General features: G+C 41.1%; 1 protein-coding gene across 2 annotated transcripts in view; it reads left to right on the plus strand.

Annotated features, from left to right (window-relative positions):
- Positions 1-19088, plus strand: part of cdh13 (cadherin 13, H-cadherin (heart)) — a 305886-nt gene that overhangs the window by 91252 nt on the left and 195546 nt on the right. The gene's annotated exons all lie outside the window — the stretch shown is intronic.

The raw sequence follows: 19088 nt of genomic DNA on the forward strand, positions 1-19088 counted from the left end.
TTAAAAGAAGTGCCGTATTCCTTGTGTTGAGTGTTCCATATACCAAACAGTGTCTCCACGGGGTCGGGGACGCATTAGCCTGAGCAGGCGGTGAATGACATTTACTGAAGGATGGATTAGGTTCTCAGTTCTGAAAAGTTACTTTAATAGTTCTTTCTCTCAGTGGGTTCTGCCATGATGCGGAGAAATACAGCAATGAGATGTATTGATTTTGAGATGGTGTTATAGCTCACCTTAGTTTTGCAAGCTGTTTGTTTCTTGCCTCGCTGCTGCCCTCTCAGAGGTGGCAGTAAAGTTGATGCAGTTCGCTGTCACCAGGCTGGCAGGCTGTCAGAAATAATGGTACTTCATAATATCAGTAATGCTGTTACTGTGCGGAAACCAGACTTTTTTCATGAACGTTTATAGCCAGGAGTATGCCTTCTCCGAGAGGCCATCGTAAAAAAGACATTACATTCTGTTAATTTATGCAAACCTTAGGTGAAAATACAGTTTTGATTTTATGGTGCGCTGGGAAGCTATAGGGCATGCCGCGCTGACAGCCGATAAAACGTGGAGAAGAAATGAGGAGAGCCACCTTATCTGTATCCTGCAGAGCAAGTACCAAGGCTCTGCGAGGCTTTCTACAATCCCACCACCAAACATGATTACTCCCAAAAAACATGGCAGCCTTTAGGATTTTCTATAGCATCACTCACAGTTCTTAATTAAGCATTCCTTAAGACTTGACTTAAAAAAAAGATTACCTGAAGGAGATGGCCCTCTCCAGGCTTGGCATAGCTGGCAGTAAGCCTTCCACTTCATGTTCAGCAGCAGTCTGTGGACGTGGATCTCTCCTGGCTGGCACGAGGCCTGAGGCATATTAACTGCATTGAGCGCCAAAGACCTCCTCGCTGGCACGATTCTTGTCTCTTGCCTGTGTTCCCTCAGACTTTATCATTGAGGCAATTTAAAAGTACTTGAAATCTGATATAGCCTAGTGGTTTTAGATAAATTGGACAAATGGAACAGCTCTCTCATCCGTTTTATTTTTTGCTTCTGTCCTACGCGGCTGTGCTTTCTGAGTTTATGTGATAAAGTTTTCTGTCCCTCCAGCTTAGGACACACAATGATGTTGTTCAGGGAATTTGTTACACCGCAAACACGGCACACAAAAACACGCACTCTCACACACTAAGACATACTTATCTTTCATCAAATACTCCATCATGCAGCATATAAAAGATGAGTTTTGTGATTTATTTGCTGCTTTAAAGGTTGCTTACTTGCTCAGCTACACTTCATTCAGATGTATCTGTTCTCATGCTGGGGATTGCTGTGATACATTTGCTTTTCTTCTCGAGTCAACCCACTAAATACATTACTCACAGCACTATGTGGAACACCTAGCACATCTCTTAAACCCTTTTTTAATGCCACTGACTACCTCATTATTTCACCACTCTTACTTAAACATCAGATGTTCTCCAGTAAAAAGAAGAATAGCAGGGATACGAACATTGTATTTACCAGTAAGCATAATAAGAGCATATTTTAACCAACTGTTTATTGGTGTTCTTCAACAAAATGCCACTGTGTTTCAGGCCCATAGCCAAATGTGTTTCCGTCTTGTGGTGTTTGCATAAACTAAAGGAGAAAGTCAATTAAAAAAAAAAAAAAAAGAGAGAGAGATTCCCTGCATGGAGATGGAGGGAGGCTATACACAGCCTGGCTTTATGGTGACATAAAACAGCTGTGTCCCACACATTGCTGCTCTACTTACTAATTTTGGCATTAGAACCTGCCCCACAGTACCCTCGATCCACTACTACCAACCACCCTACCCAGTGCCACCACAAGCACCCACCTACACTACACCTACTCTGTCATCCAGAGCGTGGACGCACGAATTGATGTTTTCGTTCACTCCTCTCTGTGCGAGAGGGTGTCTGCCCGGATCATGCCACTCTCACACCTGTAATGGCTTGGCATTAATCACCTTCTGTAGCTGGAGTCACCAGGACCAGCAGCTTCTTTTCCGGTGTATTTTTAATTTGACCATAAATCAAGGTGTGCTTTTGACAAATGACTTTAATTACAGGAAGGGGCCATTGCAAGCGTGGGTATGCAAGTGTGTATGTGTGTGTGAGTGTGTGGGTGGGTGTTTCTACATACAATATGTTTGTGAATCTGAGCATTACAGGTACAACATGTGTACCGTGGGCTAGGTGTCTGTTTGTAACAGGCGGCAGTGTGGGTAAGGAGAGGAACCAAGATAAAGAAATAATCCATGTGGGTCCCCAGTGGGACTTATTTGGCCCACAGCTACATTCAACCCTATATGGGTCAACTTGTGGCCAGAGGCTGCTGGTAGATGGCAGCAGCCAGGGATAGTTGGGAGGGCTGGGATGGAAAGGAGAGAGAATGATGCTGCAGAAAGAGGAGAGTGAGTGGTGGAGGCTGTAGAGAGGAGAGAGTGGAATATTAAGCTGTGGCAGCAGCAAATCCTTTTATGGCAGATCGCAAATCATCAGTGACAAAGGAAAATGCCATGAAAATTTTTGACTAGAATTATGATCAGTTACACCATATGCAGACTGCTGTATGGCTCTTTAAAATATGATTTGCAGTGTGTAACAGAGAGATCATGCAGCGGAATTCCTGAATTATTTAAAAACATGATGATATATCTATGGGATATTTCAAAATGTCAGAGGCAGAATGAGATAAGCCTTACTCACTTTCACAGTATTTTATGTCACGAAAATACAAAGTAGTGGTGAGTGATGATAAGTTACATTTAATATTAGGTAAGACAGTCGTATTTTCCTCTAAAAGTGGGAATTATGGCTTTAGGATTCAAAATCCGGACACATCAGCTGGGCAGTGTACTTGCTCTTCAGTAAAGCTCTGGTTTATGAAAACTTTTGATAGTTTCTAATCTCACAGAGTTAAGTGCTGACATTAGGGAATGATGGTGCCATCACATACATAAGTTTCCTGTGCAGTTATACATTATTACTAACATTGCGGGTGCACTCACTTTCGGTTTTACCTCTACATAAAAGTGGTATACATAATGCACTAAACGTCAATACAAATGTTTCTTGCATCTTCATTATCGAAAAGTAAAGCTAAAACTTTGAAAACTATACCCAAGTTATGACCTGGAACCAGGAAAACCAAAACAGTGAGCTGAAAGACACTAAAATGCTCAGTAGAGAACCACAGAATAAACAGATATAAAATATAAAATATTTTAAATTTAAAATAAAAGATAAATAGAGACAATTTTTGTAGCTGACATGCAGTCAGGAACAGATGGTTCATTTCACAAATGTGCTTTCAGTCCCACTGGTTAAACTATTAGGTAACGTCGTTGATGCTAAACTGTATTTTATTTTATTATGCTTGCAACCCTAATATTCATTGTACATGACATTCAGATGGATATCTCACCTTTCTGTCAGTACACCTGCTGCTGGCTGTGAAGTGGCATCTTGGTTCACTGGCATACAAGCTGGCGTCAGCAGCCCTGAACGGCTGCCTGTAGAGGCTGCAATCACACGGCATCAGGGGCACAGGGACAGTAGTGCCAAGACCCCATCTGCAATCATGGTGCAACTGGCAGCCGTGTGATACCCTATCTCTGTGTCTCTCTTTCTCTTCATCTCTTCCGTGTCTGTCCTCTGTCTCTGCCACTTTCTCTTTTCTGAAGAGAAAGTGGCAGAGACACTTGTGCTTCCTTCCTATACTCATGTGTCGGCTCCGGCTAACCTACTTAACAGGGAAGAAATTTACATTTCTGATGCAAATTGCAGTACATCTGCTAGTAGGTTTAACAAACATCATTCATAGCACTCCTGGAATGAAAAATAAAACTCCACATGTTTAATTCAATACAGGCTGTTCACTAAGAGGGTGTTCATCAGTTAGTAACATGATGCTTTTAATTGCAGCTTTGAAGGAATTTAGGGAGCAGGATTTGGCGAGCAGATAGGAACTGTCAAGATTAATATTGTATTATTCTGACCAGACGTTGGCACGTCTTGATTCAAAAAAGAAGTGATGGCCCGAAATGATCAGAGTCTGCAGTCAGTCAGATCAGTTTGCACCAGCTGGGATCCTGCTCAGGAACAGCCTGTGGATTTGTTGTTTAAAGTAGGTGCTTCTTTTGAAGAGGCAGTCTTCTATGTGCTCACTAGGGCGGCCACATAAGTGTATGGGTGGTGGGGAGCAGTGGGATTCACATGTTTACACTGTGTGATTTAAAAAATATACATTTTACACTATTCACAACTACAGTCGAATGCAAATGTTTGTGCACGGCTATGGAAGGTTTAGCTGAAACAGGATTGGTGGTGGTTATATGGACAAGGAATCAGAAGGAAACCTTACCTGCAACCTCTTCACAAAAGTCATCTGAAGTATGCAAAGCAATAGAGTCATTCTCAAAACAAGTGCTGTGGACAAAGTTAAAATTGAGCTCTTTTGCCACAGTCACCAAATGTGAGTTTGTAGGAAAGAAAAAACGAGCAGCATTTGATGAAAAGAATGCCATGATAACTGGTAAACATGGGGCTGGAAATATTTTCTCTTTGGGCTTGTGGTGGCAGTCAGAGGCATAGGAAACATTACACAGCTAGAGGGAGGAATGTAGTCCACCAAATATCAGCAAATTGTGGATGTGAATGTCAAGAAAGTCAAACTGAAAAGAGCCTGGCTTTAACAGCAGCACAGTGATCACAGAACAGTCCACTACGAGCTACTTCAAGAAACACAAGCTGGAGCTTGTGCCCTGACTTTAAGATAACTGAAAATTTTCAACAGATCTTCAACATGATGTTAATGCAAGTGTAAAAATATCTCAGAATTTGAACTGATCTGCAGGAAGAGTGGGTGACAAAGTCTGATTACAAACTCTCCAAAAAGTGTTTGCAAGCTGTAACATTTGCCAAACGCGAGGGGGTTACCAGGGACTGCCTCAGTAGGGTGCCGAAACTTTTGGGCACATGCCACGACTACTGTACGTTTATGAAATTTAAAAAAAAAAAAGTATCAGTGCATTAACATTTGAAGAATGTTGAATGAGGGTTGTATATTTAATTTCTTCAGGGGTTGCCAAGCTTTTGCAAACAACTGTATTGCAAAGTAGCAGTCAGCCAGTCAGCTGTTTGACTACCAGCTGACTAGTCGTGCAGTCATATTTATGCAGGTGTACCTGGCTGCTTTTAAAACCTGGCTGTTCTCACTGTTACTCTACTGATAACACTGAACCCTGCACTGTTTGCTGCTGCAGCTTTAGCTCTCCGACCTCCTCCTTATATACTATATCTTTGGTATTGTTAATTCAAGTAAGATTCAATGTTTATGTAGGCATTTATCAAGGGGGGAATTAGCTCTCCCAGCAGACTCTTCCCTGCAGCCTGGAAGCTTTGAGAGCTCCTTCAAAGAGCAGAGCCCTTTTTTCACCAAATGTAAGCAACCGTATAACCATTAGCAAAAGATGGTGACATACTCTGACTGAAGCAGCCATTTAGAGTGTGAGAGAATCCACATTATTTGAACTAAACTGATTGTGTTTTGTGATTTTTGCAGTGTGTTTTACTTCCTCCTTTTTCCCCTTTTCACAAACAATTCACTGCGGTGTGTGGGCTAAAGAGAGAGAGCAGCAAGAGTCATGCTGGTTCTTGGACTTCAGACGGGCCTGGAGTTCGTTCATAGTTAACTGTCCCTGACGTGAGCGTTTTTCTACACAACCATAATCCAGAAGAGATGCTGAATGTTTTAAAGTGTTTTCCGTACAGCTTTCTTTGTTGAGCTGGCCTTTTATCTTGGACACTGTTCTGTTCCATACATCTGTCAGTTTGATAGGCTGCTTTAAAGAGGATATGGTCATTTTAGAGCTGCCTAGTCTACTTTTGGAGAACATAACCTTTTGTACTGCCCTCCTTAGAAACTTTAAATTTAGCTTTGGTTTTATGCTGGGATAGTTTCTCAGCACTCAGGAGATCAACTTGGCCCGAGACAGCTTCACTGAGTTCTTGTAACAGCCTTTCAAACAGCTGGATACCATGTCAGTAGAACTTTCCTGGTGTGACAGTTTGAGAAACCCTGCCGATCAGATGTTGTTCCATTTCTTTAAGCACATGCACAATAAATTAAATGATTTGTTGATGATGAAAAGACTCATTGGGAGTTAACTGTTTTTCTTATTTTTTGCCATTGTGGCATTTACTCTAAACCCACAATTCATTCTGACTTTGAGAAATTATACTTTGATTTAAATAATAGTCATAATGTATATGAAAACATTTACATGTAAAATGCTCAGGCTTATATTTCCTCATTTAACTTAAAGACAGAACAGAAATACATGGTACATAGATGTAAGATTTTCAGACCCTGACTTGAAAAGGTTGAGGGCCCAGTGTTTAACATGCTATAAAAAGTTTTTTGGTATGATTGCTTATACAGTATAAAACTTTATCATTCTGAAATTATATTAAAACATAATGCAGTGGTCCATTAAACTAAAACCTGTTCATTTTACATTTACTAAGGATTCTTTGTTTACACTGCAAGGAGACTGATTTTATTGGCTCACGTCGCTCTATATTTTCAGGGTTTGCTGTAGATAGTGAAAGTGTGTGTTTATGTGCAAATGTAAAACCCACTGTGTGAATATGTGGTTACATGCAGTTGTCTCTTCCAGTTGTAGTCATGTTTGTTGTCTGGAAACAAGTCTTTTGTCAGTAGCAGCTGCAGAGGACAGCCATCAAACGTACCACATATTTCTTTTTCTGCTATTGTCACAAACAAACCATCCACACGAGTATGTGCACCTCATTATTTTATAGCCCCCTTTCCATGCATTCCTTGTATGTACTTTATATCCATGCACTGCAAAAAGTATTACTGCAATTATGAGCTGGAAAGATCTGTTTTAGTGACGAGACATAGGCAGCTGTGTTGTGTTATTTTAGAATACCTGTTCCTTCATGATAAGACCACAAACATTTGCACACAGTCAGTCCCTGAGTTCTCAGTTTTCAAAGAGGATACAGGTGTCAGTCAGAATTGGAACTGCTGTCTAGTCTGCTTTATATTTTCATGCTCCATCTTTGGGTCAAACCTAAAATTAACTGCTTCATAGTCTCACTCAGAAGGCAAAGACAACATACTAAATTTGATACCCTTAAAAGATTTTTCATCTTCCATGTACTTTGGGTTTGTTTTTTTTTCATTTTCTCAATATCCTGTTTTTTCATTCTCAGTTATTTGTATATGTTTTCCACCTGGAACATTTTGTTTTTATTTAGTCAGATAAATTTAGAAAATAGTGGGGTTTCAGACCTGAAAACAGTGTTGCTTAATCTGATACTGTAGAAATCACCTGTTTCTTCGTAATTAAATTGCTGTTAATTTACACTGAGATGTTAAACTGCTCATGGTTTTCAGTGACTTATTAAATGCAGTGGAAACTGGTTGTTATTGGCACGCTTACAAAACGTGTCATGTAACCACAAACAATTAAATGAAAGTGCTTAAGAGTTTGTTTTATGTTCATAATTATTGCATCATTCCGTTTTGAAATACTCTTTCAGTTTTTTCCTGAGCCGTCTTTATGTTTCATGTTCTAGTATGAGAAAAAAATCTGAATCTTTCCTCGAAGGGATAGTCGATCAAAAGAGTGTCAGAGTATTCCCATGACAAGCAAAATCTCTCTCTCTCTCTCTCTCTCTCTCTCGCTCTCTTGCTCTCTCTCTCTCTCTCTCTCTCTCTCTCTCTCTCTCTCTCTCTCTCCTTCCCCATCTTCGTCTGTCCTCTGAGTGCAACACAAATAAAGCTATTTCCGGTGAATTATATTGTCCGCTATGGTCCTAATTTTGAAAATATCCAAATAATGTTCAACATCTAATGAGATAAATGCATGTTTGAAAGATTTAATTTCATTCCCAGAATGGAGATTGAGGATTGTCCCTGATGGGTTCATTCTGATGTTTTTTCTTTGTGAGACCTTCCTTTCAGAAAGCATGAAATGGTCTAAATGCAGGCACCTGAATGACATTTAACAGAGGCATAACAGAAATAACAATTGAATGGAACAGAAAACAAGGTACACTGTCTCCAGCTGCACTTATTCTGTGTAGATGCCATAATACAACGCAGCAACCCTCACAGATGGTAAAAAATGTTATCTTTTAAAAACCCAAATCCTTCAGAGTGCACTTTTAACTGCACCTACAAAGGCTGTGCCTCAACAAGACCTTCAACCAGACATTTTGAACGAACTGTGCACTCACTAAGGAGATAATGATGACTGCTGTCACAGAAGTGACAGAATTACTTTGTGTCAAAAGTTTTGTTCTCAACCGTACGCTACTTTCCTGTGTTTGGCTCTCAGCCTAGAGCCCAGCATGGCTTCTCTTGAGTGGCCAGGGAAAGTGCTGAGTAACTTGGCCAGAGCCTCAGGGGCTCGACCTGGGTGTTGCTGGCTTCCTGAAAGCCTATCGATCTGCCTGAATGCTTGAATGCGTTTGCCGGGTGCCTGTGTGTTGCTGGGTGTCGGCTTGTGTGTGAAATTAAGTTTGCCTATGGATTTGTGTGTGTGTGTGTGTGACTGTATGTGTGCTTAAGTGTGCTGATGTATTCCTATGTGTGCGTCCGCAGAACAGTAACAGGCAATCCTGTTTGACTGACAGGTTTGGGGTGTTACTGCAGTTGGCAGGAAGTTTTCGCCTATTTTTTTTTCTTTTTTCTTCTGCTTGGCTGTTAAATGGTTTGGCAAACATGTCCTCCTCTGCTTTGGCCAGAATAGACCTTTAAAAACAGCAATGAACTTATTTGCACATATGCTCCAGGTGCACTGGTACTATTAGCAGCTCAGGGAGTATGTATTATTGGAGAGGCATGAAGCCACAACAAATATATACACGGTCACATGTCTAATCTGTGCACCATCTGGCATCTCATCTAATCTTGTGCATTGATCCTTACAGATGCACGGACACACTCGCAGACTCCACCAGCACTGATGAATATACAGAGCACAGCTTTTATTGAGGGTCTGCATCCAAACGCTTAATAAGACTATGTTTGTACTCCTTGTCTCACCGTCCACCCTAAGAGCTCCAGGAACTTATTTAAAAACCAAAGGTGGCGCGCTCTGGAAGGCTGTCAAACACAGCACTGGGTGGAACTGCAGGTATACTCACTGCAACACAAAAAAAAAAAAAAAAAGCCATGAGCATTCAGATAGCTCAGTTCAGAGAATGGATTTTCTTCGTCTTGGTCTCATGTTTGTCCTCGTAGATAATGTGGAAGTGATGCTGTATAATAATATCATTCAAACTACAAGTTAACCAGAAACTTAATCACAAGACTTTGTTAACCAATTGTGTGCATGTGTGAAAATTTTCCAGTGAGGAAAGGTTGTGAATTTGACTTGAGGCCTGCGCACAGCGTGGCAGTGAAGCCAATGAAGAAGCTTGTTTTGTTGTTGTTGTTGTTTTTCTTCCAAACATTTCCTATAGAAATCTGCCAGTTTTAGTTTCAGCTGTTGCACTGGCAACATAGCCCCCAAGCACTGAACCCTCACAGAGCTAAATGACCTGGTTGCTCAGCAATAATAATTGTAATAATGTGTGTGTGTGTGTGTGTGTGTGTTAATATAGGGCTTAGTAAATGTGTGTGAGTGCAGTTAAGCTGCAACTGTCCAAATTCTGTATGAGGAATGCGACAGCACTTTAGTGAAATCATGTTATCTGGGGCAGAGGCATATTTGTGGAAGTGCAAGGCTAATACCTAAAATGTGGAGTGTGATTCTCACTTTCTTAATAATAGCATGTTAGTAATGTTTAATCAATGCAGATGAAAGCAAATCATCATAATGTTTTGATAGAACAAAGTATTTGCTGCATTGTATGTGTAAACTTCTTCTTTCCAGAGTGCCTGTGAATTTTTCATTATTTTTTTCATTCCAGTTTTAACATCAGAACTCTACGAAATGTTGGTAAATCCCTCAAACAAGTATGCAACACTGCAAACTGGAGGAAAGTGTGCATAAAAGGCTCAAAATGTCCACGAGGCAGCCCTCAAGCACTTTCACTGCAGGGCGGCTGCTTAGCACTCGTGGACTTTCTGGGAAACACGTTACAAGTGTAGACATTGTAACTGAGCCACGGACATGCATCATTCATGACTGAGAATGGAAATTAACCTTAAACTCGATACTTATAAACTTAGAGTACGCAGTTTGCAAATGTAAGCCCCGACCAAGATCAATATCAGAACCAGGGAAAGGGGTCTTTCAGTGGTCAGCAGGTGGAAGCAGCAGAGACTGAATATAACACTGATAGCTGCAGTACATTTAGTCAAGAGCACAGCACTGCTGTCGTAGTCAACGAGTGGCCACTGACACTCTCCCTATGACTCAGAGCTTCCCTTGTGGCTCCTGTAGCGCCAGATGGTCACTCAATTGCAATCATATGTTTGAAGGGCTATGGAGTGACTTTTGACCTCTACAATTTTATTTTGGCACCGAGTTCAAAACGGTTATTTTCGGCGGGCTCATTATGAACAGCGTGACAAACAGCACCCCCCCCCCCCATTTTCACATATTATCCCATGATCCCTCAGGACGTTCGTCCTCTTCGTGAAAGGCAAAATTGATTTTCAGGTGATGCGTTCAGATTTTCCATCACATTTCCTTGTGCCTCAGCGACTGGTTGTCTGGCTGGTATCTCTGGTACATTAACGGTCTGGTTTGTCTGAGGTGACTGACGGTCTTCATTGCAGTCTGGCAGAGTTGTTTGCGGTCATCTGCTTCACCGTACTGGCTGCCTGGTGGTGCAGATGAATGACTAAGATCTTCATTTCTTTAATTTGCTGATATGCCAATTAAGCGCCTGCTGTACTGAATATTGTCTTTTAATATCTGGCTTGCTAATGATGCGGCGCTGTACAGTCGCCACACAGCTCTGAAACTGATTGACCATTTGATGTGTCTTTATATGACAACAGCAATGATTCTGTGTGTGTCTCTCTCTCTCTGTTCTGCCGGGCTATCTCTATCTCTCTATCATCTGTTGGCATTCATCCCTGTCCCAGCCCTCTTTGATGAAATGCTTTACCCTGCCACTAACAAACAAACACAGGCTGATTGAAGTTTGTTATGGTGCTAGAATAAACCTCACTCGCTCCCTTCAGATCTGTTGCTGTGGTTAACCTTGTCAAGCTAGCCTTCAGGGGATCTCAATCACATAGATACGCCGATATATTTTCATTTATACTTCCACATAAAAACTGGGTGAGGAGTGCAATGATGGGTTTTGAAATAAGAATTTAAATAAATTCATATTTAAGCAGGTGTAACCTTGAAACAGGCAACTTCAAAGACCAAGCCCGTAGGCCTAAACATTTCCAGCAGGATGTTTACTGCTGCTGTCAGTGTTATGTATGCATATTATTTACCTTGGAAAAAAAAAAAAAAAACCTTTAACTGTATATTTTCACCAATGAGCTGACTAGTTCACCAATGGGAGATGATGCGTGAATTAATAAAATTTACATGAACGTTGTTTGCTTATGTTTACCTTCCTGCTCCCTGTACACCAGTCACTGAGAAACGCTGACAGGTTCGCTCACTTAAATCACGTACAGAGAACAGAGGCAACACTTAAATAAAGGCATTTGTAAGAAATATGCTTTTTCTGACAGAAATCTGAGAAGTTCATTTCCCCGTCATTATCTGCCTCAGACCTCTTCATGAAGTGCTGCTGGTAATAATGAAGGACTGATTTTGTGGGCTTTGTCTTCTGTTTGAGTTTGTGACTGCGAGTGAGCGACAGAGCGGAGAGGAGTGTCTCCGTGACTTTGTTTGCATCCTGATGAACGCGGGTGATTATAAACAACAGTGCCGCAGCCCGTCGGGGGAAATACACATCGCAATTATTGCAGGGAAAAGATGCTCAGAAAACCTTGTTAAAATCTAATAAGCCCAAGGTTCTTTCGTATTTGCCTCGTTTTGTCAGGGCTGAATATTATGATCGCAAATATCCAAATTAAATAAAACTATGAGAAAACCACAGGAAGATAGATGGATGAATAGATAGTCAAGTAGGATTGTTCTGCTCATTCTACCCGGTAGATGAGCTACACTGCAGTAATTTAATGCCGCGTGGAGTTAAAGAGCAGCAACTCTCATGATTGCAAATGTATACTGTTAAGAAATTACTCACAGCTGTTTAGCGTGGCCTGACTCTGGCAGTGAAGCCACAGCATCTGCAGCTGAAAATCCACCTGTGCTTCACATGTATCGTAACATCTGGCCAAAAAACTAAGAATCGGTCTGAGGTGTACTGCAAACGCCAGTGGCTTCTGCCCACAGAGGAGACATTTCTTTAAAGAAAGTACACAGAACACAGTCCAGTTTATGGTCCCTCAGTGTCTTATTGGGCCATTTTTCTAGTGGTATGGCTCCAGGGATGGAGTTGCTCAGTCAGTCCACCACTTTGGTCCAGACTGAAAAACCTCAAAAACTATTGGATGGATTGCCATGAAACTTGGTGCAGACATTTATAGTCTTTGGAGGATTAATCCTGCTAACTTTTAGTGAAATATCTTAACAACTATTACATGGATTGCCATAGAATTTATTGCCCATATCCATGGTGTCCAGAGGATGAATTCTCCTGATTCTGTGACACTGCCTGGTGCGCTTGCAGCAGGTTTTCACTTATTCTGTGAAATATTTCAACATCTACCATATGATTTGGCACATTTTTTTTTTCTGACATCCACACATCCCAGAGGATGAATCCTGATAATGTTGCTGATCCCCTGAGGAATACATTTGTGATTTTGAGCAAATATGTTTCCATAAATTTCATCTAGCCTCGTCATCAGGTCAAATCTTTTATTTGTCCAGCACCTGCAAAACCAATGACATTCCCATAATCCTCAGCTGTATGTTGTGTTTTACGATAATTAGCAAATGTTAGCATGCTAACATACAGCAGAGACGGTGTGCGTAGTAAAAATAACATGCAGATTTTAATATTTGGTTCAAAGCACTGCTGTTGCCTAAGTACAGCCCCGCAGAGCGACTAGCATAGCTGACTCATGGTCTTTTGTAAATGGTAGATAATGAGAGGATGAAGATGTGTGGCAGCCTTGGCTCAGATGGGATTTGAAGACAGAGAAGACATTTGGACCGTATGTGACCATTATACAGTTCGCATGGTGATGTTTGAGCATCATTTATGCCTGATAAGACCTCTGGTGTCAGCTTTAAATGAGACTCCAATAAAATGGTATGAACTAGTATTAGGTTCATTATTTTGTGGAAATTGTGTCATATTGTGTGTGTGTGTGTGTGTGTGTGTGTCTGTCTGTCTGTGTGTGTGTCTCTGTGTGTTGCCCAGTGGCGGTGTCCTGGCATTCCTGGCCTGGTAAGGTGGACAGGCTGTAACTCAGGGCGATAACAAGTAGAGGGTAACCCAGAGTCTGGAGTGAGAGAGCACTGAGCTGGCCCTCATTATTTCACCATAATTGCCTGTCTCTCTCTCACTCACTCTCACTCATTTCTCATCCATCTCTCTCTCTCTCTCTCTCTCTCTCTCTCTCTCTCTCTCTCTCTCTCTCTCTCTCTCTCTCTCTCTCTCTCACTCTCTCTCGCTCCTCTTTTTTTTTTTTTTTTTTTTTCTTTTACTGATTTACAGTAGCAGAAAGAGACAAACAGGAACCTCAGTGTACCCACAGTGAAACAGACAGCAGACGGAGCAGCACGGAATGAAGCATCTCTGGATGTTGACTGTGACAACAAGGATCCTCACAGATCTCTGTGTAACAAACCAAACCCGCAGATCACCAGAACACCAGACAAAAGCTCCTCGTGTACATGGTGAAAGTCTGTGATTCTAATTTAAATGAAACTCATCGTTCCTGATAGTTTCCACTGTGCACAGTTTGTTGAACGACTCCAACTCAGCCGCTAAGCTGTTAGTGACTGATCTATTTTGTAAGTGCCAGCTTATCATAATCAGCTTTTGCACATTTCTAAGCTGGTGATTCAACACAATCTCTGAACCTCAAGTAAATAATTTTAAGAATGTCAGTGCCGCACGGGGCAACTTCTCCACTGTTTTGACAGTTTTTATTGTAGCTTAAAATAAAAAATGAAACGCTGACAATAGAAAATATTTCTCAGATGGCATAAGTTGACAGTGACATACTATAGCCTTGTTATTTGTAAGAACAGTTGAGCGGCACATCGACTGTTATGATTAGCTAGCGGTTTTCCGTTAGCTGAAATGAATTGTACACCGTGACAGAGAACCACTCAAAAAAAACAAAAACAAAAAAAACAATAACTGTCAAGCACTAATAAGGGACTGTGGCTTCAAACTAAAAGAGATAAACAATTTTTTTTCTGCACTCATCAAATGGTAAACATGAATATTATGCTTAAATAAGTTTGTTATGAATTTGAAAAGCAAACGCTTCCTTTTGAGCAGACAGTGCCATCAAAGATACAGTTAAAAAGCTATTGTTTTTCACAGCTATTTTGTGTGACACACTAATTAACCCACTGTCCAGCAGATGGCTTTGTGGGAATAACACAAATGTCCATCTGATTTCTGATACAGCTTTTGTCAGAAATTTGTGCGAGTGGTGGTTCAGGTTTGGAGTGATGCTACGTTCATGCCATTTCCACAGAATGGGAATGAACAGGATTATTTCAAGGTGGATTCTTTCATATGCTGGCAAAGAAATTTGCTTCCTCCATCATGTTCCCTCACATTGTGTTTTGCGTGACGGCGGTGCTTCGTTTTTGTAATTCGCTGGAAGGCCTGGTTAGTTGACTTTTTAACTGTTTAACCAAAATCATGATTGTTCTCTAACTGTTCTCTGTTAGGTGGAACATCCACCTAACTCGCCGCATGTCAGTTCAGCCCCTGGGGCAACATGACACTGTGTAAGGGGAAAACATCAGAGGCAGCTGAGATGTGTAGAGAGGATAGAAACAATTAACCAGGTAGTTAGCATGCCTGGCTGACCTTTAACAGTCCACATGAAAACTCTGTGGTGCCTTGTCAGATCAGAAGGTAACTGCACTTTAATTGGCTTTAGTCACCAGTGCGATGGACAGTGGCATGCATCAGACTGTGATCAAAGAACACACACGTACACACACACACACACACAGACCACACCTGCACTGACAAATGCAATGGACACAATTCCCATTCTGAGTAACATGAAAAATACCATGTGGCTTCCAAACAACTCAGATTCTATACACTTTTCTTTTTCACTTGATGAATAGCAATTTAAATCTGACAAGGTGGGATTGGTTGGAGTGGCAGTAGAAGGTGTGTGTGTGTGTGGGGGGGTCCTAATCATCTGTTACACCCATGAAAGATGAAAGATTCTGCCGTCAGGACCCCACTAGTTGGCAAAATCTGTCAAACTGTTATCTTCTCAGATGAAAAGCCCACAGCTTGTTACCACTGAATCCCAGTAATAGGGTCTTACACAATGCTCTGTGATAGGAAACTCCGGGGTAAAATGCAAGTCAGGGTGTAAATACATTTTCAAAAGCAGCTTCCTCTCTAATGCCAGGTGATTATTTCAGAATGGTGTTCTCCTGAGCCTTTTTCATGAGGCTGAGCACACTCTGTCTGGTTAGACACGGCAGCTATCAGCTCAAACATACCCGTGCTGCCACCTTTGAGATTACTCCTCTGATTCCCATCTCTCCCATCATGGAGACTTGACATTTAGTTACAAGACAGAAAATTGTCTTCAAAACACCTCAAAGGAAAACTTTAGTACCTGACAAAAGAGGAAGGGAAAAAAAAATCCAATTTATGGGCTGACAAAGAGAGTGGAGCCAATGTAAATACACTTGGATAATGTTGGATGTCAAAATATGTTTCTTCATCATTGAGATGCAGAAAATCAAGATTTTGCTTTTGTGTGTAGGTGTTTTGTTTTCATTATTCTCTTTTTTTTCTTTTCTTCATTTTATGATGTTTGATCTTTTAGAGGGTAACTGACATGATTGAGTCTAAAGCTTGTGTTTAGCTCTTGAAGAAGAATTTAATTTCAGGGAGGTATTTTTATGTTAAATTTCTTAAACATCACTGGCTGACAGTGTAATTTGTAAGACCTGAAGTGTTTTTTTTTAAAAAAAGAAAAGGTGTAGGTTCTATACATTTAATTTTGTATATATATATATATTTTCTCGCTAAAATCTTAAATGAGAACTTTGAAGTGGTGCCCTTGGTGCTAAGAAAGCTGATGGAATAGACGATCAAGCCTAAAATAATCGTGGCCCTGTGTGGCCGAGTTTCTGGTACATTTGCCATTCACAGACTCTACGGGGGGTTTTTGGCTTGAATGAAACTTGAATGTCAGTCTTGAGGAAAAAATTGCGCCCCCGCCCTCCTTCTCCTCTTGAGACATGATTGTGGGGTTTTTGCGACCCTAATCCATGTTGTGCAAAGTTGTCTCAACCCTGAGCCAGCACTCCGAAGAAAGGACGTGGGTGCGTGGTGGCGCTGGTGGTGAGCGGAGTGACTTGCGTTCTGTCATTGTTGCCCGACTTCAAAGCCGCCAGCTCACCATGCTCTCTTCAGAAATCCCCCAAAACCTGACAACATTAGAATACCATCAAACACTCTCTGGCAGCCTTTGAAATGCCACTGACACTGTTTGGTGCTGCAATTTGCAGACTCTAATGAGCGCGCCCATGTTATTGAAATAAATCTGAAGCTTGTAATGGGAATGGAAATGAACACATCTTTCATGGTTTGGCTTAGAAGTGAGAGTTAAATATTGAGATGGAGCCTTGTTTTCCTCGAGAGTAGGTTGTTGACTTTGTAGCTGTCCCTCAGAGTCCGTTGTAGCCTTGCCTTTCCTGTCATTTTCTTTTTCATTTTCCTTTCCCTTCTTTTTTTTCCTGCCCTTCTCCATTCTTCACTCCAGTATTCTCTTCTTCCTCTCGTCCAGATGGCAGAAAATGATTCTGTCCAGAGGGAAGATTTTAAAATGTCTGCAGCGAGAGTGATAAAAGAAGCCCGACTAAACAGTCACAAAGGTTAAGTGTACTAAATGAGTGCTTTGATAGACTTCAGTCTATTGATTTTATAGTCAGGGCAGCACTAACCACGGACTAGATTCCTTTTTCTCTTGTGTGCTGGCATGATGGGAGAGAGACGTGTACGGATTGATGAGCTTAAGTTAGACACGCAGCCATTGTTTCTACAAGGTAAAACGGTGTGAAGGCTGGAGGAGAGGGTAGACACAGAAATGAGAGCAGGTAGGGGGTAGGGTTTTGAAGTGAGCTGTTCTGAATCCCTGCTACACTGCATCGCCTTTTCGAGAAACATGAACAATAACAGTTACAGCACTTTCAGCAGTGGAACAATTTGTGTTAATTACAGCAGTGGGTTGCCATTGTACTTGAACTGAACAACAGCTTTTACCCTACTGTGTGGTAAACCCTATGCACTGGGGCTATCAGATATTAAGGCCCAAATATAGTGAGGGTTGTGCTTTTTTGTCAACACAACACAAAACAACACAACCAACCCACAGCCCAGATTAAGAGGTTTTCTGTTGCAAACTCAAATGACGTTAATTATATTGAATAATTATTAATAACAGTTATAGTTTCAAGTCATACTCCATGGGATTTCAGTCCTGGTTTATTAAGCAAACACCAGCGGTGACTGATGTCCCAGAAGTGTGTGGGCAGCGAACAGTCCTTGAACATCTACTTTGTCAGAAATACAACAAAAGACCAACGGGGTGGATCTGTGTACAGTGCAGCCAAACAAACTCCTGTTGTTTTAATTAGGATAATAAAGTTAGTCAGTAATTGTTTTTTTCCATGAAACGGGGATTGGCCTTTATGCTCCATGCTGTGTAAGTAGTTTCCCACACAACAGCAGGACAAAGCAAAGTTTCTTTGCTTAGAAGTTGGAGCAATGTAATGTGTCACCAGCAGCTCTTCGTCTGAATGTACTGGGACGACAAAGTACAGGAATACTTAATGCAATACTTAAAACAGATCTGCTTTCAGAAAAAGACCATTTCTTGTTCTGTTGATGCGTTTCTGACGAATGGCTGCTTTTAAATACAATAAATACATAGCATTTCATATGAGTGTTTCACATTTAAAACCACACTCAGTGTCATACCAGTTCAGGGCTTTTAATGTGAAGCAGCAGCGGCAGGAAATGTTGGGTTTGTGTTAGCAGTAACTTCATAGGACTCTGATACTGTGTTAGGAGAATAAACAACAAATGGCGAGAGTGATATTGTGTCAGTGAGATTCGTAATGATGCGTCCACACAGCTTTTCCTGTGAATCCCTTTCATGTGAGAGGTGGAGGCTACCATATAGAAAGATAATTACACTGTATAAAAGCTTTGAGAGATTGCTGTTAAAAACCATAAACAGTTCTTAGGGACTATAACTTTAAAGAACATAACTGTGACAAAAACTACTGCCCTGAAACAATCCACAAAAAATAATTTTGGCTTCTTTGTGTGACTGCTGAATGTCCCGCAGTGATTAAAATACATGGTATTTGTAAAGCAGTGAGCATTCTTTCTTCAAGACAGTTACAGTATATTGGTTTCAAGTTTTAATGAGGTGGTCAGGCAGAGAAAGTTCCCAGCCTTTGAGCAGCAAATGGGAGCTACGCTTTATCTTCAGAGAGCCGCCACTTATCCACAAACTGCTCTGAGAAACTTGATAAATACGGGCTCAAATCTGAACCCAGTTCTGCCTCAGTCCCCAATGTGAACTGAACAAAGAGAGTGGAAACAACCAGATCTTTTGTGGAGGATTTCCTTCTGCTGGTCACGAACATCCGCCAAGCTTTGTGTTACAATAAGCTGAAAGCATTGCATCCTTAATTGATCAATTATGTAGGACATTGTCTTGACAGCCTAGCATCCTCTTCTCATCCCAGTCGGGGCAAACATATTCTCTCTGATGTAGATTTTTCCTTGTTTTTATGATGAACTAACCCGTAGTTTTAGTAGACTAGGAAACAGACAACATGTCAGTCAAACACGTGGCTACATTAA

This window comes from Toxotes jaculatrix, chromosome 5 (genome assembly GCF_017976425.1).
Source record: "Toxotes jaculatrix isolate fToxJac2 chromosome 5, fToxJac2.pri, whole genome shotgun sequence".
Classification (NCBI taxonomy): Eukaryota; Metazoa; Chordata; class Actinopteri; family Toxotidae; genus Toxotes; species Toxotes jaculatrix.